Source organism: Sorex fumeus, unplaced genomic scaffold, assembly GCF_029834395.1.
Source record: "Sorex fumeus unplaced genomic scaffold, SorFum_2.1 ptg000086l, whole genome shotgun sequence".
Lineage (NCBI taxonomy): Eukaryota > Metazoa > Chordata > Mammalia > Eulipotyphla > Soricidae > Sorex > Sorex fumeus.
In genome coordinates, this window is record NW_026606143.1 from 36,126,310 (window position 1) to 36,137,506 (window position 11,197).

Below are 11,197 nucleotides of genomic sequence, written 5' to 3' on the forward strand. Positions count from 1 at the left end.
CTCGGAGAGCTCGGCAAGCTACCGAGAGTATCCCGCCCACAAGGCAGATCCTGCCAAGCTCCCTGTGGCATATTCGATATACCAAAAATAGTAACAACAAGTCTCACAATGGAGATGTTACTGGTGCCCGCTCGAGCAAATTGATGAACAATGGGAGTACAGTACTACAGTGCTACCTGGTGGTGCTCAGGCACTGCTCCTAGCTATGCACTCTGGGGTTGCTCCTGGAGGGACCAGGCAATGCCAGGAATCAAACCCAGAACTCCCAAAGCAAAGCATATGCTCAGTTCTCTGGATTACTTCTCTGACCCCTCAAGAAAACATTTCCATAGCAGAATGTTTCATCCTTCTGAGATGTCACTAACTCTTGCATATGCAAAAATTTCCTACACCCCTAAGTTACAAAAGATGTTGACAATCAGAACATACCCCTATCTGGCATCATATATCTATATCTCGGGGGCTGAGGAGATAGTACAACAGTTAAGGCACTTTCCTTCCATGTGACCAATCCTGGTTCAATTGTGGGCACCTAAATGATGCCCTAGCACTGCCAGGAGTGATACTTAGGCACACAGCCATAAGTGAGCCCTGAGCACCACTGGATATGGTCCCAAATCAATATAATATCAATGCGAGTAATGTTAACACGAAGAGGGAAATGTTTTTGGAACTGATAAAATCTACATTTTGGAGACAATTAAAATCCTCCTCTGTTATTGCTCTAAAGCTGGATTAGTTAACCAGCCAGGACGGATGTTCAAAAAAGTCAGAAAACCATCAGAGGAGCCTCAAATTCTGGTAAGCTCAGAGCAGAATCAAAGTGACCAACACAGCTTCAGTAGTGGAGATGGAGGAGACTTGCAGAGAACCCTGCATCTTTTACTGATGAATGAGGCGTTTCAACCACATTACTCTCCCCGAGCAGAAATAAGTTACAGGAGATCCAAGGTTTATTTTCTACCAGCTTGAGAGGCAGGGGAGCTGCCACCAAGCACAACACAGTACAAGAATCATTTTGTAGTGTAAAACCCACTTTCCACAATTTGAAAAGTGAAAAATTTAGAAGCCAAACAAGCTCAAGGAATTTGTCTCATGGAATACCACTGAGGGTTACCTAGCTTGTGGGTACTAACATTTGCTAGAAATATTGATGCTGTGGGGGGTTGGAGAGATAGCACAGCGGGTAGGGCATTTGCCTTGCAAGTGGCTGACCTGGGTTCAATTCCCAGCATCCCATATGGTCCCCTGAGCACTGCCAGGAGTAATTCCTGAGTGCAGAACCAGGAGTAACCCCTGCGCATTGCTGTGTGCGACTAAAAAAGCAAAAACAAACAAACAAAAAAAAAGAAAAGAAAAGAAATATTAATGGTGTGGACTGAATATGGTTGCTCAAAATTGTTAGATGGAAACCCTAATTCCTAATGTGATGGTGTCTGGAGGTGGGTCTTTGGGAATAAATTAGATTCAGATGAAGTCATGAGGGTTGCGCCCCCATGATAAAACTGGGGTCTTTCCAAGGAGCTGAGGAGCCCAGAGCTTTCTCTCCTCCACCAGGTATCAAAGGAAGTCAACTGTAAACAAGGAAGAGAGCCCCCACTATCCCCTGACCATGCTGGTATGTAGGACCCAGGCTGCCGGCATCCAGAACTGTGAGAAATAAATGCTACCTCAGGCACGAAGGCCACCTGTTCCAACAATCTGGACTATGACACTGAGCAATCATAACAAAACTTCTTCATCAGATCCAGCTGGAATGGTTGGCCTAGCTAACCTGTATAGGCATGCATACCTGGGCGGAGGTAGCAGGATAAACGTGCTTCTCAGCTACCTGCAATCACTCCTCTCGAAACTTTAAGTAGAAATGAAAGCACAGAACATCTTCCTAATGAATGACAGGAAAGTAGCCCCAGAAGGAGAGGGACACAGAACATTAAGAAGTCGAATATAGGGGGCCGAAGAGATAGAACAGTGGGCAGGGTGCTGACCTTACATGCAGCTGCCACAGGTTTGATTCTTGGCACCCTCTGTGACTCCCCAAACCCTGCCAGGAATAATCCCTGAGTGCAGAGTAAACCCTGAGTAGCACGGGTGTGGCACAAAACCCACCGAAAACTGCAGGAGAATATATAGACTCAGGCCTGGTCCACTTAGTTGTGCCCTACTTCGATGTGGCTGTGTGGCATAGTTCGGCGGCGAGCACAGTCTTCCAGCACCAAGGACAAGCAACCTAAGGATAGGCAATTAGTAAGGTGTCTCCACGAAGCAGGTGTGATGAGGGGCCCCCGGGTCCCATTTAAAGCAAATCCAGAATCACCACGGGCTGATTAATACACGAGGAGGTAAGCAAGCACTGCTAGATCTTTCGTTGAAGGGGATAAGCAGAATTCTGAGGTGTATGATCATTTTCTGGGTCTTTGTAAATATGTGTGACTATTTTGATATTTTTCATGGTCCCCTGAGACTACTCCAAAGAACTGATTTTCCCAACAAGCGGAAGGTTTACCACCACCAGGTGAAGTCTTACAGGAAAGTTTAGCTTCACCTACTAATCTTATGGAATCCTCTAGATCACTCGAGATGGGTGCCTACAGACAGGAAATCCCCACCTAAAGTCTGGAGGGCTGTTTACTGCCAGGAAGATCGTGGAGATTATGTTGGAGATGATAGAGGTTTGATCAAGTTACATCACAAAGTCTGCCCCCCCCACCAAGTCTCAGGATAATCAGAGGGAAGAGGCCACGAGGGGGTCAGGCAGCGTGGCCATTTATCTATAGTCTGCCTTTTTACATACCAGGCCATACATACCTCTCAAAGTTTCAGATTGGTGGGGGCTGGAGCGATAGTACAGCAGGTAGGGCATTTGCCTTGCATGTGGTCTGACCCTGGTTCGATTCCCAGCATCCCATGTGGTCCCCCAAGCACCGCCAGGAGTAATTCCTGAGTGCAAAGTCAGAAGCAACCCCTGTGCATCTCCGGGTGTGAGGGTGTGATGGGAAAAAAAGCCTTCAGATTGGTTAAGCAGGGCTGGCATAATTCATGCAGGGTTCCATCACTGAAGTCAGAAAGCAATGGGTTAAATGCCTTATCTCTATGTCAGCAGATGAACAAATCACCTAAGCTTTCAAAACCTCAGTTTATTCACCTGTCCAAATGGGCCTGACCACAGCTCCTGAGATCCTTAGTTTGTTTTGAGACACAATGCATACAGAGCTGGGTGCCTTGCCTATGGTAATCACTGAACAAATAGTAGCTGTTCTTATTCATTCGGATGAGCCATAAACTAAATGGGCCATGTCCCTGGTAAAATTGCTTTAAGTAAAATCAATTCAAAACACTGACAAGACATATATAATTATGTAAGCTAATACATACACAGACTCGGGTAAACTAATTAAAAAGTGCAATAAAAATAAATTGAAAATAGTGAGTTTTTAAAAAATTGTGAATGGCAGATGGAAACAAGAATAGCAGTCTCTTGGTAGAACTAGGTAGATTCCTCTAGAATCAGGTGAATTTCCACAATATAGAAAGTAAGACTGAGATTATCCATGTAGGAAGATACTGTCAGGAGCCCTGAAAGAGTCCTCTACCCAATTTCCTGAGGATAAACTCCATTTACATTCTTGAGTTTAGGGATTTGGGGAAGGAGCAACGTAGTTATCGTGATCCCCACGGAGTATAACAAAATTAAGAGAACTAGGAAGAAAATGCCAGAGGACAAATATCAGCTCCTGTTTAGGTCTAGGGACAAAATAATGATTTCCCTATTTGAAACATTAAATGGGTTGTCTCTTTGGAGCTGAGACTATAACAAAGACATGTGTCTGGTCACTTAGGCTGGGTCACAGGGGCCTTCCTATTCACTGGACTTCAGAACCACCAGAGAGACTCTGAATGATACCTATCACTTAAGCAGGGACCCACTTGCAAAGATTCTGATGAGTAGGATACAAACACTACTTGACAACATATATCTGTGATCAAGAAAATTCATTTCTGGGTATACAAAATTTTCATAGAAGTGTCATTCATAGTAGTATAGAAATTAGGAACCACCAAAATATCTATGTATGGCAAAAGGGGCAAGTAAAATGTAGTTAAGCCATGCAATGGAATAGTATGCAACAGTGGGAAAGAGCGAACTTCTGATACCTACAACAGCATGGTTGAATCTCACTTATAATGTCATTTGAAGTAATTCAGCTATATCGGTATTTACTATATGATTCTATTTATGGAAATTTCAAAAATAAGGACATCTATGGTGAGAGAGGACAGAAGAGTGGTAAGCCCTGGAGGAGAAACAAGTGTTCCGAAGTGTTGGGATAACCTAAACTTTGACCTGGATGATGAAAATATGAGTGGATTTATATTAAAAATTCATATGATGCACACTAAAAAGTTTTGCTCCTGTGTGTCTATTCATTTTGCTATTTATTTGTTTTACAAGTAAATTTTACCTCAATTGCAAATACTGTTAAAAAGTGCCCTCCAGGATCCTGCTTCTACGAGCAGAAAATGATCATTGTTTTGTCAAAGATGCTGGACCCCACATCTGTTCTTCAGGTCAGAGGTACTACCCCGCATCTTCACTTCTTCACATGCTGTGCCCTCCATCTTCCTGCCATGTCCCCTGAGTACCTGAGCTCCGGGACTGTGTAAAAAAGTCTTGCCTCTACCAGCAGGCAGCAGCTGGCTAGACCTAATGTGTGTGTTTGCTTGTGCAGGATGAATAGTTTCTCAGAGTCTCCAGAACTCTGTAGCCACGGAATAGATCCCTACCTCACACTTTACAAGGTACAAACTTATACCTTCTGCAATGAAGTCACAGACTCAGATGTAGCCCCATCTGTCCCCAGTAACTCATTTCTACTTCCATCTACCTGTCCCACAGAGAAACAAATCACAAGGCTGTGCTGATAGTAAGAAATCACAGAACCTTAAATTATAGTCAGAGGAGAATGGGGCAATAACATTGAAAGTTGTCCTACAATCCACACCCAGATTTCAAAACAACAGACATGAAACAGTAAATATTTTCTGAGGTTGATCCAGTAGGGAAGGAAAAGATTAATATTTATTTGATTACTTCAGAGAGCTTTCTCTGAAGGCAGGGGGGGTTATCTACAAAGATCCCCCCCAGACTGCAACAGACACAATGGAGGAGCAGCATAGAAAGCCACCAAGCTCAATGAGTGAAGATAATTACTAGAGGGCACAACTACTTAACAACCAGCTCTTGTGACTTCTCAAATATTCAGAGACATCACTTTGAACATGTTAAATGAGCTCAAAGAAACATCGGTAGAGCTATTCAATAAAGCACAGGAAAGCATGAGAGGAAAAATGAGAAAATTAGCATTGGAAGTAACAGAACGAAGAATTTGGTAGGTGAAATAAAAACTTAATGGAAGGCATCAGCAAAGGAGTAACAGCAGCTGAGAAAAAAACTGTGTGCTCCAAGACAAGATGCAGGAAACCTCTGTAAAACAACAGAAGATGGATTTGGGAGAGAAGCCTTAAAAGAAATCAACAGAACAGCAGAGAACTATGGGATGATTTCAAAAAGGAAAAAGTAGGAATCAGCAGAGTCCCTAAGAAACAGGAAGGCAAAATCGATGAATAATTACTAGTCAAAAAATAATAGATTAAAATTTCCCAGAATTCTTATCTAGACTTAGCAGTGCAAGTACTCAGATTCAAAAGGTCAGTAAAGTCCTAGCGAAAATAGACACAAATGGAAAAACTCTAAGAAATACTGCAACCAGAAAGACAAAAGCCAAAGACAGAAGCAGAATATTGAAGGCAGCAAGATTAAAGAAGGGAGTGGGAGGGATACTGGGATCCGTGGTGGTGGGAAATGGGCACTGGTGTAGGGATGGGTATTTGATCATTGTATAATTGAAACCCAAGCACAAAATTTATAAGTCTACAACTGTACCTCATGGTGTCTCACTAATAAAAAAATTTAAAAAATAAATAAAAAAAAGAAGGAACTTAGAAACAAAGGACTTCTCACACTCTATCAACTGAGACTCTAAATTCCAAAAGAGAACAGTGGAATACAGTTTAAAATTACTCATCAAGGTAGGAATATTGCAACTATGTTGGAAGTTGGGCTGGAGTGATAGCACAGCAGGTAGGGTGTTTGCCTTGCATGTGGCCGACCCGGGTTTGATTCCTCCGTCCCTCTCGGAGAGCCCAGCAAGCTACCGAGAGTATCCCGCCTGCATGGCAGAGCCTGGCAAGCTCCCCGCGGCGTATTCTATATGCAAAAACAGTAACAACAAATTTTACAATCGAGAAGTTACTAGTGGCTGCTCAAGCAAATCAATGAACAATGGGAGGACAGTGCTACAGTGCTGTGTTGGCAGCTGAGATAAAACTCACCCTGAGGCTCACCTAGGGAAAGTGGTTTGGGCTAGTCACCCAACAAATCAGTCATCTGACACTCTCCCTGCATTGAGACCCTGACACCTGGCCATCTGCATGTATTTCTAAATATAGACACATAGAAAAATATAGAAATTGAGATAACAGAGGTTAGGGGAGGTTCAATTTCCATTCAATGGACATTTTTCCACCTAGAAGTGAGTTCAAAACACAGTTTTTACCTTTATATTACATCACATCAACAATCCATGCCCATTAGCATAGCATCACTGTCTTGAGAGACACTGTGGAAGCTTGGCTACTCATTTGCGGACACCAGGTGCTTGTGGCACCAAACTAGTTCAGTCTGAAAAGTGAAGAGAGTGAAGAAAGGGTGGAGGTTCTATACTGCAGAAGATGCAATGCCAATAATGTGGTTTGACTTGAAGTTAGCTTCCAACCTAACCTAAAGCAAATCCTTTAAGCTCCAAGAGCCACAGTTTGCTAATCTACAAAATGGGGAAATGAGCCGTGTTCCAAATACCTCATGATTATTTTAAATATCAAATGAGGCAAAGATTATGAAACGAACACGGGCCTCTACCCACACACACAAGAATTCCATCCTGTTTTTTTTTCATGCTATTGAACATACTGGCGAAGTTAAAGGAGAACAACAAAGCTGCAAACATGTTGATGAATGGTTTCTCTGTTAAAATATTTTCCAGCCAATGACATCTTGTTAACAAGCTATTCTGTGTGTTGTAACATATATTTCACAATTTATCTACCTCATGCATGATGTCAAAATAATTGGCCTATAATATGTCTAAAATATAGTCAACCATTTCTGGATTTATTATGTGCACAAGCATTTGCATAATGATGAGTGAATTTACACACCATGCATCTTTCCAGACTTTTAGGTTTCCATCACTTTGGCTTTTAGCGTCATGGGCCTTGTTACAAAATACAAGTGTCTCTAAGCAAGGTTGTTACCATTTTTCTTCATGATATAAGTAAATGACAGAAGCAGTGCTCCACTTTTGGCCTGGAGATGAGAGGTGAGTAGCCATTGATAAGACACTGAGACTTTCTCCTCCACAGGTCAGAGAAGAGATGGTTCCAGATATACTACCCTACCCAGTCATGACAACCACTGCGCCATCAAGAAAGTAGAAGAATCCTTTTTTTTTCCTAGACTTGGAAGAAACTTCATACAATGTTTATGAGAAACAGCCTCCTTCCTGACGCTCCATTCGCTCTCAATGGAACGACCATCTCCGAATGCAACAGCTATGTGTACCTAGGTCAAGAAGTCAACATGACAAATGACCTGGCACCCAAGCTGCGCAGGAGGAAGAGAGCGGCTTGGAACCCATTCAAGAGCATCAAAGAAATAGCTAAGAGGACGAAGAACCTCTGGCTCCGGGCACATCTCTTTGATTCTACTGTTCTTCCTGCATTAACATACGCCTCAGAGACCTGGGCCCTACGCAAACAGGATGAGAACGCTATTCGGGTCTCCCAAAGAGGAATTGAAAGAGCTATGCTTGGAATATCACATTTCACTCAAATGAGAGAAAGAATCCGGAGTTCCGACCTCCGTCGACGATCAAGAATCAGGGACGCTGTCTCGTTTGCCAAGGCATCAAAAGTCAGATGGGCTGGACACGTAATGAGATTTAGAGACGACCGCTGGACTAGAGCTGTTATTGACTGGATTCCACGGGATATCAAAAGACTGCGTAGCCGCCCACCTACCAGTTGGTCAGACTTCTTCATCAAGACCATGAAGGATCGGTTTGAGGCTCTTCGTGTTCCTAGAACGAACAGACGCCGTTGGGCTACACTAGCACGCAACAGGGACAAGTGGAGACGTTACTGGTGCCCGCTCGAGCAAATCGACGATTAACGGAAAGTCAAGTGATCAAGTGGAAGAAACTTCATCTACCCAATCCTCAGTATATAGCAATGATTGGTGTAGTTGATTGTCATCCCAAAACCATTACCAGCCCCCTTCTCCCTTACTGCCTCATACTACAGAGTAGAAAGTCAAATGCTTTCCCATCTACTCCTCCAGCTTTATGTTGCTACATGGCCCAGCCCCAGTCCATAAAACACCGAATTTTTTAAAATAAAAAATTGTATTTACGGAGCTGGAGCAATAGCACAATGGGTAGGGAATTTGCCTTGCACGCGGCCAACCCAGGTTCAATTCCCAGCATCCCATATGGTCCCCTGAGCACTTCCAGGGGTGATTCCTGAGTGCAGAGCCAGGATTAACCCCTGTGCATCGCCAGGTGTGACCCAAAAAGCAAAAAAAAATTGTATTTACTTAGAAGCATTCAGAATGTCAACAAAACAGCTGCAACTTTTTTCTTTTTCTTTTGCAATTACAGAGTGGTATTCAGTTAATAGAACAACAATTATTTCGTATAAGCTGTATCAGAGACAACTGAAGATGAAAAAACTACCATCCCCATGTATAATTAATTTGTGCTGTGCACCAACAAGAACCTGCTTTAAATTTCCATGCCAATTTACAATCCCCATACTGTACCAGGCAAGGTTAGGGGCTATTGAAATACCACCGGGACAGGGCTATCTAAAGACACATTCGGTAGTGGGTTAACTATGCAGAAAAAAGACATTGTACAGTTTAAAAACAAATCTTACACAGCCTTATATTTCAATTTTTTTCTTTCAAAGGAGTGAGTTGTTTACAGGGGGGTTAAATGCTTTATAGACAAGAATAAAAACTGCGCTAGAACATCATCATCATCTTCTTCATCTTCGTCTTCTTCATCCTCCTCTTCTTCCTCATCCTCTTCATCTTCTTCATCTTCCTCCTCTTCCTTCTTTTCCTTGCTCTTTTCAGCTGTAACAACTCCCTTCTTGGCCACATCAGGCTTTCCGTTAGCTCGGTATGCAGCAATATCCTTTTCTTACTTCTCCTTCAGCTTGGCAAAAGGCTTCAGCCTTTTCGTGAGGCTGCTTAGCATCTGCAGCAGTGTTGTTCCACATCTCTCCCAGTTTCTTTGCAACATCACCAACAGGCAGGCCAGGATGCTCTCCTTTGATTTGGGGGCGATACTCAGAACAAGAAAAAGGCCGAAGGAGGCCTCTTGGGTGCATTGGGATCCTTGAACTTCTGTTTTGTTTCCCCTTTAGGGGGGATATAAGTTTTCATTTCTCTTTCATAACGGGCCTTGTCAGCCTTTGCCATGTCTTCAAATTTTCCTTTCTCTTTAGCAGACATAGTCTTCCACCTCTCTGAACACTTCTTAGAAAACTCTGAAAAGTTGACGGAAGCATCTGGGTGCTTCTTCTTGTGCTCCTTCTGGCAAGTTTGCACAAAGAATGCATATGATGACATTTTGCCTCTCGGCTTCTTAGGATCTCCTTAGCCCATGTTTAATTATTTTCCTCAGCGAGGCACAGAATCGCCCAGTGCCCGTCCAGCTCTCACTTGCCCCAGTGCTGTCTCTATGGAGCTCAATGTACTGCCATAAAACACTGAATTTTTCAGCATATTTTTGTCATAAGATATATCTCACCAGGAATAGACAAATTACTGTGGTTTAAAGTCATTAGAAATACTGCTTCTCTCTGTGCTCTTGCCATTAACTCACTATTATTTTCAGATTTGCTTTATTTTGTTTTTGACTTTTGGAAAATGCTTTTAAATTTAATTTTGTTTAAAGTTGTAAAACTAATCTACAGGATTCCAAAGGCAAATCTATAAATTGCAATACATCAGGGAACCCAGTTTCTGTTCTTATTTCCTTTATCCAGTTCATGTTAAATGTAGGGGAAGTCCCTGCATACAAAGCCAACTACTTTACAGCACCAATTACCCTTTATTGAGAAGTAATGAACCCCCAGTGACTACCGTGAAACTCATGGGAATATGCTAGGGAAACTGAAGTACACACAACGGTTTCCCTTCTGTCCCCAGTCTTCTAGCTGAAAATCAGGGCCAACTCTGGGACTACATCCTGGCAAGAGAACCCCCCAAAGAGAATAGAAACATAACTAGAGGTTCTCTTGCTAATTTTTATGCAAAGAAAAGCCTGTTTTTTCCATTCTGCTCTTGCTCAAGGCTGTGTCACACCTTGCTATCTTTGTTTTGCCTCCGATGTGCATTGCGTATAAAATACCCCTTTCTGGGACCGGGACAGCATACAAGGTGCTTGCCTTGCATGTGGCCAACCTCAGTTTCATCCCTGAAGCCACAAGTGGTCTCTGGAGCACATTCAGGAGTGACCCCTGAGCACACAACCAGGAATAAGCAATGAGCACAGTCAGGCGTGACCAGAAAAAAATAACTCTTTCTGGAAGGCGTGGAAACCTTTATTGCAAGTATAGCTTCCAGACAGACTCCAGGACAAAAGACTGACTGACTTTGAGAAGCTATTTCCTTTCTCCCCATCCCTGTACTTCCCTGCTGGCTCTAACTCAAACTCTAACTTCTTTCTACTTTTTTAAATGGGTTTTGAACCCTATCTGGCTGTGCTCTGGGCTTACTTCTGGTTCTGTACTCAGGGGTCACTTCTGGAGTACTGCGGGACCATCTTCAGGGTCGAGGATCAAATCTGGGTCAGTAGTGTGCCAGCAAACACCTCACCTGCTGTACTATCTGTATCTCTGGCCTCTCAAACTTGAAGCTTTGAAGAAAAATGCCAAGATCAGAACCTTCATGGCAGATCAAACCCAGAGCCAGAGCCAGGAGTCTATAAACATCTGCGATTGAACAGCAGCTGCCCTGGCAGTCTGGGGTCACCTACTCAAACATTTCCCCTCTTCTCATAAAGAAATA

At 43.0% G+C, this 11,197-nt stretch overlaps 1 pseudogene; it reads right to left on the reverse strand.

Moving 5' to 3' along the window:
* Window positions 1-9,154: 9,154 nt before the first annotated feature.
* On the reverse strand, window positions 9,155-9,790 carry LOC130039354 (high mobility group protein B1-like; annotated as a pseudogene).
* Between the last annotated feature and the right edge of the window lie 1,407 nt (window positions 9,791-11,197).